The sequence below is a fragment of the Antennarius striatus genome, chromosome 23 (assembly GCF_040054535.1).
Source record: "Antennarius striatus isolate MH-2024 chromosome 23, ASM4005453v1, whole genome shotgun sequence".
Classification (NCBI taxonomy): Eukaryota; Metazoa; Chordata; class Actinopteri; order Lophiiformes; family Antennariidae; genus Antennarius; species Antennarius striatus.
In genome coordinates, this window is record NC_090798.1 from 10,201,322 (window position 1) to 10,217,901 (window position 16,580).

The window sequence follows — 16,580 nt, forward strand, 5'->3', positions numbered from 1 at the left end:
CTAACCTGCTGCACGTCCTTCCCATCTCTGTCTCTCTGTCTTGCCAACTGGTATAGATCAGTCTCTCCCTCCTTACTGTCCAACCTAGCATACAAGTCATCATAAGCCCCTTGTTTGGCCTTTGCGAACTCTACCTTCACTGTATGCTGCATCTCCCTGTACTCCTGTCTACTCTCCTCAGTCCTCTCAGTGTCCCACTTCTTTTTAGCTAACCTCTTTCTCTGTATACACTCCTGTACCTCCTCATTCCACCACCAAGTCTCCTTATCTACTTTCCTTCCAGATGACACACCAAGTACTCTCCTACCTGTCTCCTTGATTACATTAGCTGTAGTTGTCCAGTCATCTGGAAGCATCTCCTGACCACCCAGAGCCTGTCTTAACTCCTTCCTAAAAGTCATGCAACACTCTTCCCTTTTCAGCTTTCACCATTTCATCCTCTGCTCTGTCTTTGTCCTCTTCAGCTTCATTCAACGAACATTCAACGTCCCTACTCCCATTCCTATACTCTTGGCGTTCCTCTTCTCTCTGTTCTTACGGACACACTTTCCTCCTCCTCTTCTTCTACTTTGGTATGTTTGAATCAAAAACTTAAAATTTGAGATGTAAGAATTTGAGGTGTGAAACCAGATGGGGTCAGAACCATTAATCAGTCTCAGGTTAGAGTGAACATATTTCTCCAATCTTGTATTTACTTCTTTGAGATAAAACTACAAATGGCAGCGGTGGGATTTGAACCCACGCCTCCAGAGAGACTGGAGCCTAAATCCAGCGCCTTAGACCACTCGGCCACGCTACCTGCTAGTTTATTTAAGTCCAGAGTCTCATTCACACAAGGTCTGGTTAGCTTAGCTTTAGCCACACGTCTTCTTCTTTTCCTTTCCGCTTTTCCCTTCAGGGGTCGCCACAGCGAATCAATTTCCTCCATCTAGCCCTGTCCTTTGAATCCTCTTCTCTCACACCAACTACCTTCATGTCCTCCTTCACTACATCCATAAACCTCCTCTTTGGTCTTCCTCTAGGCCTCCTGCCTGGCAGTTCAAAACTCAGCATCCTTCTACCAATATATTCACTATCTCTCCTCTGGACATGTCCAAACCATCTCAGTCTGGCCTCTCTGACTTTATCTCCAAAACCTCGAACATGTGCTGTCCCTCTGATGTACTCATTCCTGATCCTATCCTTCCTGGTCACTCCCAGAGAGAACCTCAGCATCTTCATCTCTGCTACCTCCAGCTCTGTCTCCTGTCTTTTCTTCAGTGACACTGTCTCTAGACCAAACAACATCGCTGGTCTCACCACAGTTTTGTACACCTTTCCTTTCATTTTAGCTGAAACTCTATCACACATCACACCTGACACTTTTCTCCACCCGTTCCATCCTGCCTGTACACGCTTCTTCACCTCTTTTCCACACTCTCCATTGCTCTGGACTGTTGAGCATAAGTACTTAAAATCCTCCACCTTCTTGATCTCTTCTCCCTCTAACCTCACTCTTCCACTTGGGTCCCTCTCACTCACACACATGTACTCTGTCTTACTGCGGCTAACCTTCATTCCTCTCCTTTCCAGGACAAACCTCCACCTCTCTAGCTTCTCCTCCACCTGTTCCCTGCTCTCACCGCAGATCACAATGTCATCTACAAACATCATAGTCCATGGAGATTCCTGTCTGACCTCGTCTGTCAGCCTGTCCATCACCATAGCGAACAAGAAGGGGCTCAGAGCTGATCCCTGATGCAGTCCCACCTCCACCTTGAACTCCTCTGTCACACCTACACACACCTCACCACTGTCTTACAGTCCTCATACATGTCCTGCACCGCTCTAACATACTTCTCTGCCACTCCAGACTTCCTCATACAATACCACAGTTCCTCTCTGGGCACCCTGTCATCAGCTTTCTCCAGATCTACAAAAACACAATGCAGCTCCCTCTGGCCTTCTCTGTACTTCTCTATCAACATCCTCAAAGCAAATACTGCATCTGTAGTACTCTGTTTTGGCATGAAACCATACTGCTGATCACAAATATTCATTTCTGTCCTTAGTCTAGCTTCCACTACTCTTTCCCATAACTTCATTGTATGGCTCATCAGCTTTACTCCTCTGTAGTTGCCACAACTCTGCACATCTCCCTTGTTCTTAAAAATGGGCACCAGCACACTTCTCCTCCATTCCTCAGGCATCTTCTCACTATCTAAGATCCTGTTGAACAACCCAGTCAGAAACTCTACTGCCACCTCTCCTAGACACTTCCATACCTCTACAGGTATATCATGAGGACCGACTGCCTTTCCACTCTTCATCCTCTTCAATGCCCTCCTCACTTCATCCTGACTAATCTTTGCTACATCCTGGTCCACAACAGTCACCTCTTCTAGTCTTTGTTCTCTCTCATTTTCCATGTTCATCAACTCTTCAAAGTACCTTTTCCATCTTCCCATCACACTACTGGCACCTGTCAATAGACTTCCATCCCTATCCTTAATCACCCTAACCTGCTGCACGTCCTTCCCATCTCTATCTCTCTGTCTTGCAAACCTGTATAGATCAGTCTCTCCCTCCTTACTGTCCAACCTAGCATACAAGTCATCATAAGCTTCTTGTTTGGCATTTGCTCCCTCTACCTTCACCTTACGCTGCATCTCCCTGTACTCCTGTCTACTCTCCTCAGTCCTCTCAGTGTCCCACTTCTTCTTAGCTAACCTCTTTCTCTGTATACACTCCTGTACTTCCTCATTCCACCACCAAGTCTCCTTATCTACTTTCCTTCCAGATGACACACCAAGTACTCTCCTACCTGTCTCCCTGATCACATTAGGGGACAGACAGAGGTAGCCGATTGCCGATGAACCACCACACAAAGGCCTGTGAGAGAGAACAGCAGAAGAAGGGAGAGAGACAGAGAGAACAGGGCGAGAGTGGTGCTAGAGGGACCAGAATAGCAGAGAATTAATGGGAGGCAGGGGCCTAACTAAGAAATCCTATAACTCGTCGGCAGGACTAGGCTAAACCTAAACATTGAGACCGCCATCCCCGATATTACTTATATGTTAGGTCGAACAGATATGTTTTGAGTCTAGATTTAAAGACATTTACAGATTCAGACTGTCTAATATTTATAGGGAGGTTATTCCACAAGAAAGGGGCACGATAGGAGAAGGCCCTCTGGCCAGCTGACTTCTTTTTAAATCTAGGAACACAGAAGAGACCAGTATTCTGAGAGCGGAGAGCCCTAGTCGGCGTATAAGGTTTAACAAGATAAGACAGATAGGTTGGAGCAAGCCCATTAAGGCTTTTGTATGTTAATAAGAGTACCTTAAAATCGGATCTAACATGAATCGGGAGCCAGTGTAATGCAACTGGGGTGATATGGTCAAATTTCCTAGTTTTAGTTAATATTCTTGCTGCTGTGTTCTGAACCATCTGAAGGCCCCTAGTTCTAGACCGAGGCAACCCTGATAACAGAACATTACAATAGTCAAGTCTAGAGGACACAAAGGCATGAATCAAAATTTCTGCATCAGCCATGGCTAAAGAGGACCTAATTTTGGAAATATTACGTAGATGAAAGAAGGCGATCTTTGTCACCTCTTTAATATGCTTGTCAAAGGCAAGAGTCGAATCTAACGTTACTCCTAGGTTCTTGACTGTTGAACTATGGGTTATAAGACAGTTATCTACAGATATTTTTAGGTTTTGAAAATGGTTTCTATGTCGTGCAGGGCCAATGATTAACATTTCAGTTTTGTCTGGGTTTAGGAGCAGGAAATTACTGGACATCCAACTATTCACAGCAGAAAGACAGGCCTCTAGTTTACTCAATTCAGATCGATCATCTGCTTTTATGGGCATGTAAAGTTGTGTGTCATCCGCATAACAGTGGAAAGTTATTCCAAAGCTGCTTATTCCAATGACAACTCTCTAATTTCTAGGTATGCTCTGCATCACTTCATCAAAGTCCAACCAGAATTTCTCCTTCTCCACCTCACATCCTACCTGTGGAGCATACCCACCAACAACATTGACCATCACACCTTCTATCTCTCGCTTCAGACTCATCACTCTATCTGACACTCTTTTTTACCTCCAGGACATTCCTAACAAACTCCTCCTTCAAGATAACTCCTACTCCATTTCTTTTCCTATCTACACCATGATAAATCAAGTTGTACACTGCTCCTAAACTTCTTGCCTTGCTAGCTTTCCACCTGGTCTCCTGGACACACAGTATGTCTGCCGTCCTCCTCTGCATCATGTCAACCAACTCTCTACCTTTTCCTGCCATAGTTCCAACATTCAACGTCCCTACTCACAGTCCTATACTCTTGGCGTTCCTCTTCTCTCTGTTCTTACGGACACACTTTCCTCCCCATCTTCTTCTACTTTGGTATGTTTGAATCAAAAACTTTAAATTTGAGATGTAAGAATTTGAGTGGTGAAACCAGATGGGGTCAGAACCATTAATCAGTCTCAGGTTAGAATGAACATATTTCTCCAATCTTTCATTTACTTCTTTGAGATAAAACCACAAATGGTAGCGGTGGGATTTGAACCCACGCCTCCAGAGAGACTGGAGCTTAAATCCAGCGCCTTAGACCACTCGGCCACGCTACCTGCTAGTTTATGTAAGTCCAGAGTCTCAGTGACACAAGGTCTGGTTAGCTTAGCTTTAGCCAAACGTCTAAATCCTTTAAAACACGTTAATCACAGATGCAGGTTCTTCTCTTGGGCAAAACGTCTTCAGGAAAAGAAATCTGTGATCTTGGACTGAAAAGCTTTGCAGTGGTGGGATTCAAAACCAACGCCTCTGGAGAGACTGGAGCCTTAATCCAGCGCCTTAGACCGCTCGGACACACTACCTCCATGTAAACACTTCAGGGGAAACGGGAGACGACACGCCCGATAACTCATATGTAACATCACTGTGAGGTGAGGTCGAACACCGACTGATGTCTGCGTAAAACGCGTTTATCAGTGTTGAAATGACAGTTTTAAGGTGTTTTTAACTGTTTTCAGGAGTTTTCAATGTGTAGTATAGGAATTTTTAACACATTTTCAGTGCTTTGCATGTGTAATAGTTTTCAATATGTTTTGGTTTGTTTTGAACATGTTTTCAGGAGATTTTGACACAATTTTAGGAGTTTTTAGCACATTTTAAGGTATATTTCAGACAGTTTGAGGCGTTTTTAACATGTTTTCAGGAGTTTTTGACACAATTTTAGGAGTTTTTAGCACATTTTGAGGTTATTTAACACGTTTAAGGCATTTTTAACATGTTTTCAGGAGTTTTTGACACAATTTTAGGAGTTTTTAGCACATTTTAAGGTATATTTCAGACAGTTTGAGGCGTTTTTAACATGTTTTCAGGAGTTTTTGACACAATTTCAGAAGTTTTTAACATGCATATTGTATTTAACACAATTTCAGGAATTTTTAACACATTTTGAGGTTATTTAACACATTTAAGGCATTTTTAACGTGAATTTAGGAGTTTTTAAACACATTTTAGACACATTTTAATGAGTTTTTTGTTCGTTTTAAATAGTTAACATGTTTGAAAACAATTTTAACACACATATATGGATCTTTCAAACTGAATTCAAGGAGTTTTTTTAAAAACATGTTGTAAGTAGTTTTTTTTTTAAAAACTCTAAGACATGTTTAAAACATGTTTTGAAACATTTTATTTTTATTTCATTTTATTTTGGAGTTGAACAAAATTGTCAAAATGTTTTGGTATGTTTGAACCAAACATTAAATTTGAGATGTACGAACTTCAGTGGTGAAAACAGATGGGGTCAGAACCATTAATCATTCTCAGAGTGAACATCTTTATCTCATCTTTTATTGACTTCTTTGAGATAAAACACTACTTGCCAGCAGTGGGATCTGAACCCATGCCTACAGAGAGGCTGGACCCTAAATCAAGCAACGTAGACCACTCAGCCAAGCTACCTGCTAGTGTACCTAAATCCAGTGTCTCGGTGACAGAAGGGCTGGTTAGCTTAGCTTTAGCAAGACAACTAATACCTTTAAAACACGTCAATTTCAGGCGCAGCATGTTTTCTCAGGTAAAATGTGTTCAGAAAAGACAGCCTACGACCTTTTCTCCTCCTGCACGACTCAGCAGCTTCTTGAACTGAAAAGCTTGGCAGCGGTGGGATTTGAACCCACGCCCCCGGAGAGACTGGAGCCTTAATCCAGCGCCTTAGACCGCTCGGCCACGCTACCTCCATGTAAATACCTCGGGGGGGACGGGACACAAGACGCCCGATAACTCGTATGTAACATCATCACTGTGAGGTTCCTCAGGCATCTTCTCACTATCTAAGATCCTGTTGAACAACCCAGTCAGAAACTCTACTGCCACCTCTCCTAGACACTTCCATACCTCCACAGGTTTATCATCAGGACCGACTGCCTTTCCACTCCTCATCCTCTTCAATGCCCTCCTCACTTCATCCTGACTGATCTTTGCTACTTCCTGGTCCACAACAGTCACCTCATCTAGTCTTTGTTCTCTCTCATTTTCCACTTTCATCAACTCTTCAAAGTACCTTTTCCATCTCCCCATCACACTACTGGCACCTGTCAATAGACTTCCATCCCTATCCTTAATCACCCTAACCTGCTGCACGTCCTTCCCATCTCTGTCTCTCTGTCTTGCCAACTGGTATAGATCAGTCTCTCCCTCTTTACTGTCCAACCTAGCATACAAGTCATCATAAGCCCCTTGTTTGGCCTTTGCGACCTCTACCTTCACGGTACGCTGCATCTCCCTGTACTCCTGTCTACTCTCCTCAGTCCTCTCAGTGTCCCACTTCTTCTTAGCTAACCTCTTTCTCTGTATACACTCCTGTACCTCCTCATTCCACCACCAAGTCTCCTTATCTACTTTCCTTCCAGATGACACATCAAGTACTCTCCTACCTGTCTCCCTGATCACATTAGCTGTAGTTGTCCAGTCATCTGGAAGCACCTCCTGACCACCCAGAGCCTGTCTGAACTCCTTACTAAAAGTCATGCAACACTCTTCCCTTTTCAGCTTTCACCATTTCATCCTCTGCTCTGTCTTTGTCCTCTTCATCTTCCTCATCACCAGAGCCATCCTACACACCACCATCCATGCTGTTTGGCTACACTATCGCCTACCACGATTTTACAATCACTGATCTCCTTCAGATTACACCGTCTACATCAGATGTAGTCTACCTGTGTGCTCCTCCCACCACTCTTATAGGTCTCTCTATGTTCCTGCCTATTCTGGAAGAAAGTATTCACAATAGCCATTTCCATTCTTTTCACAAAGTCAACTACCATCTGTCCTTCTGCGTTCCACTCCTGGAAACCAAACCTGCCCATCATCACCTCTGTTTCCTGCACCAACATGTCCACTGAAGTCTGCACCAATGACAACTCTCTAATTTCTAGGTATGCTCTGCATCACTTCATCAAAGTCCAACCAGAATTTCTCCTTCTCCACCTCACATCCTACCTGTGGAGCATACCCACCAACAACATTGAACATCACACCTTCTATCTCTCGCTTCAGACTCATCACTCTATCTGACACTCTTTTTTACCTCCAGGACATTCCTAACAAACTCCTCCTTCAAGATACCTCCTACTCCATTTCTTTTCCTATCTACACCATGATAAATCAAGTTGTACACTGCTCCTAAACTTCTTGCCTTGCTAGCTTTCCACCTGGTCTCCTGGACACACAGTATGTCTGCCGTCCTCCTCTGCATCATGTCAACCAACTCTCTACCTTTTCCTGCCATAGTTCCAACATTCAACGTCCCTACTCCCAGTCCTATACTCTTGGCGTTCCTCTTCTCTCTGTTCTTACGGACACACTTTCCTCCCCATCTTCTTCTACTTTGGTATGTTTGAATCAAAAACTTTAAATTTGAGATGTAAGAATTTGAGTGGTGAAACCAGATGGGGTCAGAACCATTAATCAGTCTCAGGTTAGAATGAACATATTTCTCCAATCTTTCATTTACTTCTTTGAGATAAAACCACAAATGGTAGCGGTGGGATTTGAACCCACGCCTCCAGAGAGACTGGAGCTTAAATCCAGCGCCTTAGACCACTCGGCCACGCTACCTGCTAGTTTATGTAAGTCCAGAGTCTCAGTGACACAAGGTCTGGTTAGCTTAGCTTTAGCCAAACGTCTAAATCCTTTAAAACACGTTAATCACAGATGCAGGTTCTTCTCTTGGGAAAAACGTCTTCAGGAAAAGAAATCTGTGATCTTGGACTGAAAGGCTTTGCAGTGGTGGGATTCAAAACCAACGCCTCTGGAGAGACTGGAGCCTTAATCCAGCGCCTTAGACCGCTCGGACACACTACCTCCATGTAAACACTTCAGGGGAAACGGGAGACGACACGCCCGATAACTCATATGTAACATCACTGTGAGGTGAGGTCGAACACCGACTGATGTCTGCGTAAAACGCGTTTATCAGTGTTGAAATGACAGTTTTAAGGTGTTTTTAACTGTTTTCAGGAGTTTTCAATGTGTAGTATAGGAATTTTTAACACATTTTCAGTGCTTTGCATGTGTAATAGTTTTCAATATGTTTTGGTTTGTTTTGAACATGTTTTCAGGAGATTTTGACACAATTTTAGGAGTTTTTAGCACATTTTAAGGTATATTTCAGACAGTTTGAGGCGTTTTTAACATGTTTTCAGGAGTTTTTGACACAATTTTAGGAGTTTTTAGCACATTTTGAGGTTATTTAACACGTTTAAGGCATTTTTAACATGTTTTCAGGAGTTTTTGACACAATTTTAGGAGTTTTTAGCACATTTTAAGGTATATTTCAGACAGTTTGAGGCGTTTTTAACATGTTTTCAGGAGTTTTTGACACAATTTCAGAAGTTTTTAACATGCATATTGTATTTAACACAATTTCAGGAATTTTTAACACATTTTGAGGTTATTTAACACATTTAAGGCATTTTTAACGTGAATTTAGGAGTTTTTAAACACATTTTAGACACATTTTAATGAGTTTTTTGTTCGTTTTAAATAGTTAACATGTTTGAAAACAATTTTAACACACATATATGGATCTTTCAAACAGAATTTAAGGAGTTTTTTTTAAAACACGTTGTAAGTAGTTTTTTTAAAAAACTCTAAGACATGTTTAAAACAGGGCGGCATGGTGGCGCAGTGGTTAGCTGCCTCACAACACGGTGGACCCGGGTTCCAGTCCCGCTCTGTGCGGAGTTCGCATGCTCTCCCCGTGTCTGCGTGGGTTCTCTCCGGGTTCTCCGGCTTCCTCCCACCTCCAAAAAGCATGCGCTTCAGGTTGATTGTCTGGTCCCAAATTGACCATAGGAGTGAGTGTGTGTGTGAGTGGTTGTTTGTTTCTATGTGGCTCCGCGGTACACTGGCGTCGTGCCCGGAGTGTCCCCTGCCTCACACCCTGAGACTGCCAGGATAGGCACTGGCTACCCCGTGACCTGCGTCAGCGGATTAAGCGGGTTGGAAGATGAATGTTTTGAAACATTTTATTTTTATTTCATTTTATTTTGAAGTTGAACAAAATTGTCAAAATGTTTTGGTATGTTTGAACCAAACATTAAATTTGAGATGTACGAACTTCAGTGGTGAAAACAGATGGGGTCAGAACCATTAATCATTCTCAGAGTGAACATCTTTATCTCATCGTTTATTGACTTCTTTGAGATAAAACACTACTTGCCAGCAGTGGGATCTGAACCCATGCCTACAGAGAGGCTGGACCCTAAATCAAGCAACGTAGACCACTCAGCCAAGCTACCTGCTAGTGTACCTAAATCCAGTGTCTCGGTGACAGAAGGGCTGGTTAGCTTAGCTTTAGCAAGACAACTAATACCTTTAAAACACGTCAATTTCAGGCGCAGCATGTTTTCTCAGGTAAAATGTGTTCAGAAAAGACAACCTACGACCTTTTCTCCTCCTGCACGACTCAGCAGCTTCTTGAACTGAAAAGCTTGGCAGCGGTGGGATTTGAACCCACGCCTCCGGAGAGACTGGAGCCTTAATCCAGCGCCTTAGACCGCTCGGCCACGCTACCTCCATGTAAATACCTCGGGGGGGACGGGACACAAGACGCCCGATAACTCGTATGTAACATCATCACTGTGAGGTTCCTCAGGCATCTTCTCACTATCTAAGATCCTGTTGAACAACCCAGTCAGAAACTCTACTGCCACCTCTCCTAGACACTTCCATACCTCCACAGGTTTATCATCAGGACCGACTGCCTTTCCACTCCTCATCCTCTTCAATGCCCTCCTCACTTCATCCTGACTGATCTTTGCTACTTCCTGGTCCACAACAGTCACCTCATCTAGTCTTTGTTCTCTCTCATTTTCCACTTTCATCAACTCTTCAAAGTACCTTTTCCATCTCCCCATCACACTACTGGCACCTGTCAATAGACTTCCATCCCTATCCTTAATCACCCTAACCTGCTGCACGTCCTTCCCATCTCTGTCTCTCTGTCTTGCCAACCTGTATAGATCAGTCTCTCCCTCATTACTGTCCAACCTAGCATACAAGTCATCATAAGCCCCTTGTTTGGCCTTTGCGACCTCTAACTTCACGGTATGCTGTCTACTCTCCTCAGTCCTCTCAGTTTCCCACTTCTTTTTATCTAACCTCTTTCTCTGTATACACTCCTGTACCTCCTCATTCCACCACCAAGTCTCCTTATCTACTTTCCTTCCAGATGACACACCAAGTACTGTCCTACCTGTCTCCTTGATAACATTAGTTGTAGTTGTCCAGTCATCTGGAAGCACCTCCTGACCACCCAGAGCCTGTCTTAGCTCCTTCCTTAAAGTCATGCAACACTCTTTCTTTTTCAGCTCCCACCATTTCGTCTTCTGCTCTGTCTTTGTCCTCTTCAACGTCATTCAACGAACATTCAACGTCCCTACTCCCAGTCCTATAGTCTTGGCGTTCCTCTTCTCTCTGTTCTTATGGACACACTTTCGTCCTCCTCTTCTTCTACTTTGGTATGTTTGAATCAAAAACTTTAAATTTGAGATGTAAGAATTTGAGTGGTGAAACCAGATGGGGTCAGAACCATTAATCAGTCTCAGGTTAGAGTGAACAAACTGTATTTCTTCAATGTTTTATTTACTTCTTTGAGATAAAATCACAAATGGCAGCGGTGGGATTTGAACCCACGCCTCCAGAGAGACTGGAGCCTAAATCCAGCGCCTTAGACCACTCGGCCACGCTACCTGCTAGTTTATGTAATTCCAGAGTCTCAGTGACACAAGGTCTGGTTAGCTTTGCTTTAGCCAAACATCCAATTCCTTTCAAACACGTTAATCACAGATGCAGGTTCTTCTCTTGGGAAAAATGTTTTCAGGAAAAGACCGTAGTGTGTGACCTTAGACTACTGTGACCTTAGACTGAAAAGCTTGGCAGCGGTGGGATTCGAACCCACGCCCCCAGAGAGACTGGAGCCTTAATCCAGCGCCTTAGACCGCTCGGCCACGCTACCTCCATGTACGTACCATGGGGGGGACGGGACATGACACGCCCCATAACTCGTATGTAACATCACTGTGAGGTGAGGTTGGACACCGACTGATATCTGCGTACAACGCGTTTATCAGTGTTTAAATGACAATTTTAAGGCGTTTTTAACCGGTTTCAGGAGTTTTCAATGTGTATTATAGGATTTTTTAACAAATTTTTAGTGCTTTACATGTTTAATAGTTTTTATAGGTGTTGGTTTGTTTTGAACATGTTTTCAGGAGGTTTTAACAAGTCTTAAGCCATTTTTAACATGTCTATAGGAGTTTTTGAACAATTTTAGGAGTTTTTAGCACGTTTTAAGGTATATTTCAGTCGGTTTGAGTCGTTTTTAACATGTTTTCAAGAGTTTTTGACACAATTTCAGGAATTCTTAACACATTTTGAGGTTATTTAACACGTTTAAGGAATTTTTAACATGTTAAAAGAGTTTTAACATGAATTTAGGAGTTTTTTAACACATTTTAGACACATGTTAATGAGTTTTTTGCACGTTTTAAAGAGTTAGCATGTTTGAAAGCAATTTTAACACACATATGGATCTTTCAAACACAATTTAAGGAGTTGTTTTAAACGCGTTGTAAGTAGTTTTCTTAAAAACTCTAAGACATGTTTAAAACATAATTTAGAGTTTTGAAAACATTTTATTTTTATTTCATTTTATTTTGTAGCTGAAAAACATTGTCAAAATGTTTTGGTATGTTTGAACCAAACATTAAATTTGAGATGTACGAACTTCAGTGGTGAAAACAGATGGGTTCAGAACCATTAATCATTCTCAGGTTGGAGTGAACATCTTTATCTCATCTTTTATTGACTTCTTTGAGATAAAACACTACTTGCCAGCAGTGGGATCTGAACCCATGCCTACAGAGAGACTGGATCCTAAATCAAGCACCTTAGACCACTCAGCCAAGCTTCCTGCTAGTGTACCTAAGTCCAGTGTCTCGGTGACAGAAGGTCTGGTTAGCTTAGCTTCAGCAAGATGACTAATACCTTTAAAATACGTCAATTTCAGGCGCAGCACGTTTTCTCAGGTAAAATGTGTTCAGAAGAGACAGCCTACGGCCTTTTCTCCTTCTGCACTACTCAGCAGCTTCTTGAACTGAAAAGCTTGGCAGCGGTGGGATTCGAACCCACGCCCCCGGAGAGACTGGAGCCTTAATCCAGCGCCTTAGACCGCTCGGCCACGCTACCTCCATGCAAATACATTGGGGGGGACGGGACACGAAACGGCCGATAACTCGTATGTAACATCATCACTGTGAGGTGAGGTTGGACGCTGAGGGATATCTGCGTACGTGTTTATCAGTGTTTAAACGACAGTTTTAAGACGTTTTTAACCGGTTTCAGGAGTTTTCAATGTGTTTTTAAGACATTTTAACACATTTTTAGTGTTATACATGTTTAATAGTTTTCAATATGTTTTGGTTTGTTTTGAACATGTTTTCAGGAGATTTTAACACGTTGTTAGCCATTTCTAACATGTTTGTGTTTTTGACCCGATTTTAGAAATTTTTTAACATGTTTTAAGGTATATTTCAGACGATTGAGGCATTTTTAAGACGTTTTCATGAGTTTTTGACACAATTTCAGAAGTTTTTAACATGTTGTAAGGTGTATTTAACACAATTTCAGCTGTTTTCAACACATTTTGAGGTGCATTTAACACGTTTTAAGTTATTTTTAACATGTTAAAAGAGATTTTGACATGATTTCAGGAGTTTTTAAACACATTTTAAACACATTTTAAAGAGTTTTTTTTTGTGCATGTTTTAAAGAGTTTTTTAACATGTTTTACAGAAATTTTGTCACATTTTTATGTATCTTTCAAACACAATTTACGGAGTTTTGTAAACATGTTGTAAGAAGTTTGCTTAAAAACTCTTAAGACATGTTGAAAATATATTTTAGGGTTTTGAAAATATTTTATTTTTATTTCATTTTACTTTGGAGTTGAAAAAAATTGTCCAAATGTTTTGGTATGTTTGAACCACAAATTAAATTTGAGATGTGAGAATTTCAGTGGTGTAATCAGATGGGGTCACAACCATTAATCATTCTCATGTTAGAGGGAACATCTTTATCTAATTTTTAACATGTTGTAAGCCATTTTTAAAATGTGTTTTTGACACGATTTAAGGAATTTTTAGCATGTCACATACGAGTTATTGGGCGTCTCGTGTCCCGTCCCCCCCCATGGTATTTACATGGAGGTAGCGTGGCTGAGAGTTCTAAGGCGCTGGATTAAGGCTCCAGTCTCTCTGGGGGAGTGGGTTTGAATCCCACCGCTGCCAAGCTTTTCAGTTCAAGAACCTGAAACTCCATTGCTCTGGACTGTTGACCCTAAGTACTTAAAATCCTCCACCTTCTTGATCTCTTCTCCCAGTAACCTCACTCTTCCACTTGGATCCCTCTCATTCACACACATGAACTCTGTCTTACTGTCTTACAGTCCTCATACATGTCCTCCACCGCTCTAACATACTTCTCTGCCACTCCAGACTTCCTCATACAATACCACAGTTCTTCTCTGGGCACCTTGTCATCAGCTTTCTCCAGATCTGCAAAAACACAATGGAACTCTGTACTCTGGCCTTCTCTGTACTTCTCTATCAACATCCTCAAAGCAAATACTGTATCTGTAGTACTCTTTTCTGGCATGAAACCATACTGCTGCTCACAAATTCTCACTTCTGGCCTTAGTGTAGCTTCCACCACTCTCTCCCATAACTTCATTGTATGGCTCATCAGCTTTATTCCTCTGTAGTTGCCACAACTCTGCACATCTCACTTGTTCTTAAAAATGGGCACCAGCACACTTCTCCTCCCTTCTTCAGGCATCTTTTCACTTTATAAGATCCTGTTGAACAACCCAGTCAGAAACTCTACTGCCACCTCTCCTAGACATTTCCATACCTCTACAGGTATATCATCAGGACCGATTGTCTTTCCACTCCTCAATCTCTTCAATGCCCTCCTCACTTCATCCTGACTGATCTTTGCTACTTCCTGGTCCACAGCAGTCACCTCATCTAGTCTTTGTTCTATCTCATTTTCCACGTTCATCAACTCTTCAAAGTACTCTTTCCATCTTCCCATCACACTACTGGCACCTGTCAATAGACTTCCATCCCTATCCTTAATCACCCTAACCTGCTCCACGTCCTTCCCATCTCTGTCTCTCTGTCTTGCCAACCTGTATAGATCAGTCTCTCCCTCCTTACTGTCCAACCTAGCACACAAGTCATCATAAGCTTCTTGTTTGGCCTTTGCTACCTCTACCTTCACCTTACGCTGCATCTCCCCTACTCCTGTCTACTCTCCTCAGTCCTCTCAGTTTCCCACTTCTTCTTAGCTAACCTCTTTCTCTGTATACACTCCTGTACCTCCTCATTCCACCACCAAGTCTCCTTATCTACTTTCCTTCCAGATGACACACCAAGTACTCTCCTACCTGTCTCCTTGATCACATTAGCTGTAGTTGTCCAGTCATCTGGAAGCACCTCCTGACCACCCAGAGCCTGTCTTAACTCCTTCCTTAAAGTCATGCAACACTCTTCCCTTTTCAGCTTTCACCATTTCATCCTCTGCTCTGTCTTTGTCCTCTTCAACGTCATTCAACGAACATTCAACGTCCCTACTCCCAGTCCTATACTCTTGGCGTTCCTCTTCTCTCTGTTCTTATGGACACACTTTCGTCCTCCTCTTCTTCTACTTTGGTATGTTTGAATCAAAAACTTTAAATTTGAGATGTAAGAATTTGAGTGGTGAAACCAGATGGGGTCAGAACCACTAATCAGTCTCAGGTTAGAGTGAACAAACAGTATTTCTTCAATGTTTTATTTACTTCTTTGAGATAAAATCACAAATGGCAGCGGTGGGATTTGAACCCACGCCTCCAGAGAGACTGGAGCCTAAATCCAGCGCCTTAGACCACTCCGCCACGCTACCTGCTAGCTTATTTAAGTCCAGAGTCTCAGTGACACAAGGTCTGGTTAGCTTAGCTTTAGCCAAACATCTAATTCCTTTAAAACACGTTAATCACAGATGCAGGTTCTTCTCTTGGGAAAATGTTTTCAGGAAAAGAAATCTGTGACCTTAGACTGAAAAGCTTGGCAGCGGTGGGATTCGAACCCACGCCCCCAGAGAGACTGGAGCCTTAATCCAGCACCTTAGACCGCTCGGCCACGCTACCTCCATGTACATACCATGGGGGGGATGGGACATGGCACGCCCCATAACTCGTATGTAACATCACTGTGAGGTGAGGTTGGACACCGACTGATGTCTGCATACAACGCGTTTATCAGTGTTTAAATGACAATTTTAAGGCGTTTTTAACCGGTTTCAGGAGTTTTCAATGTGTATTATAGGATTTTTTAACAAATTTTTAGTGCTTTACATGTTTAATAGTTTTTATAGGTTTTGGTTTGTTTTGAACATGTTTTCAGGAGGTTTTAACAAGTTTTAAGCCATTTTTAACATGTCTGTAGGAGTTTTTGAACAATTTTAGGAGTTTTTAGCACGTTTTAAGGTATATTTCAGTCGGTTTGAGTCGTTTTTAACATGTTTTCAAGAGTTTTTGACACAATTTCAGGAATTTTTAACACATTTTGAGGTTATTTAACACGTTTAAGGAATTTTTAACATGTTAAAAGACTTTTAACATGAATATAGGAGTTTTTTAACACATTTTAGACACATGTTAATGAGTTTTTTTGCACGTTTTAAAGAGTTAGCATGTTTGAAAGCAATTTTAACACACATATGGATCTTTCAAACACAATTTAAGGAGTTGTTTTAAACGCGTTGTAACTAGTTTTCTTAAAAACTCTTAAGACATGTTTAAAACATAATTTAGAGTTTTGAAAACATTTTATTTTTATTTCATTTTATTTTGTAGCTGAAAAACATTGTCAAAATGTTTTGGTATGTTTGAACCAAACGTTAAATTTGAGATGTACGAACTTCAGTGGTGAAAACAGATGGGGTCACAACCATTAATCATTCTCAGGTTGGA

The 16,580-nt window shown here is 41.9% G+C and overlaps 10 non-coding genes across 10 annotated transcripts; all 10 read right to left on the bottom strand.

Moving 5' to 3' along the window:
- Positions 1-717: 717 nt before the first annotated feature.
- On the bottom strand, positions 718-799 carry trnal-uag (transfer RNA leucine (anticodon UAG)). Its single transcript has one exon. It is a non-coding gene; the product is annotated as a tRNA-Leu (tRNA).
- A 3,739-nt stretch (positions 800-4,538) lies between these two features.
- Positions 4,539-4,620, bottom strand: trnal-uaa (transfer RNA leucine (anticodon UAA)). The gene has a single exon. It is a non-coding gene; the product is annotated as a tRNA-Leu (tRNA).
- A 1,535-nt stretch (positions 4,621-6,155) lies between these two features.
- Positions 6,156-6,237, bottom strand: trnal-aag (transfer RNA leucine (anticodon AAG)). The gene has a single exon. It is a non-coding gene; the product is annotated as a tRNA-Leu (tRNA).
- Positions 6,238-8,037: 1,800 nt separating this feature from the next.
- Positions 8,038-8,119, bottom strand: trnal-uaa (transfer RNA leucine (anticodon UAA)). Its single transcript has one exon. It is a non-coding gene; the product is annotated as a tRNA-Leu (tRNA).
- Positions 8,120-9,997: 1,878 nt separating this feature from the next.
- Positions 9,998-10,079, bottom strand: trnal-aag (transfer RNA leucine (anticodon AAG)). Its single transcript has one exon. It is a non-coding gene; the product is annotated as a tRNA-Leu (tRNA).
- A 1,096-nt stretch (positions 10,080-11,175) lies between these two features.
- On the bottom strand, positions 11,176-11,257 carry trnal-uag (transfer RNA leucine (anticodon UAG)). The gene has a single exon. It is a non-coding gene; the product is annotated as a tRNA-Leu (tRNA).
- A 183-nt stretch (positions 11,258-11,440) lies between these two features.
- On the bottom strand, positions 11,441-11,522 carry trnal-aag (transfer RNA leucine (anticodon AAG)). Its single transcript has one exon. It is a non-coding gene; the product is annotated as a tRNA-Leu (tRNA).
- A 1,150-nt stretch (positions 11,523-12,672) lies between these two features.
- trnal-aag (transfer RNA leucine (anticodon AAG)) lies at positions 12,673-12,754 on the bottom strand. Its single transcript has one exon. It is a non-coding gene; the product is annotated as a tRNA-Leu (tRNA).
- Positions 12,755-15,429: 2,675 nt separating this feature from the next.
- trnal-uag (transfer RNA leucine (anticodon UAG)) lies at positions 15,430-15,511 on the bottom strand. The gene has a single exon. It is a non-coding gene; the product is annotated as a tRNA-Leu (tRNA).
- A 162-nt stretch (positions 15,512-15,673) lies between these two features.
- trnal-aag (transfer RNA leucine (anticodon AAG)) lies at positions 15,674-15,755 on the bottom strand. Its single transcript has one exon. It is a non-coding gene; the product is annotated as a tRNA-Leu (tRNA).
- Between the last annotated feature and the right edge of the window lie 825 nt (positions 15,756-16,580).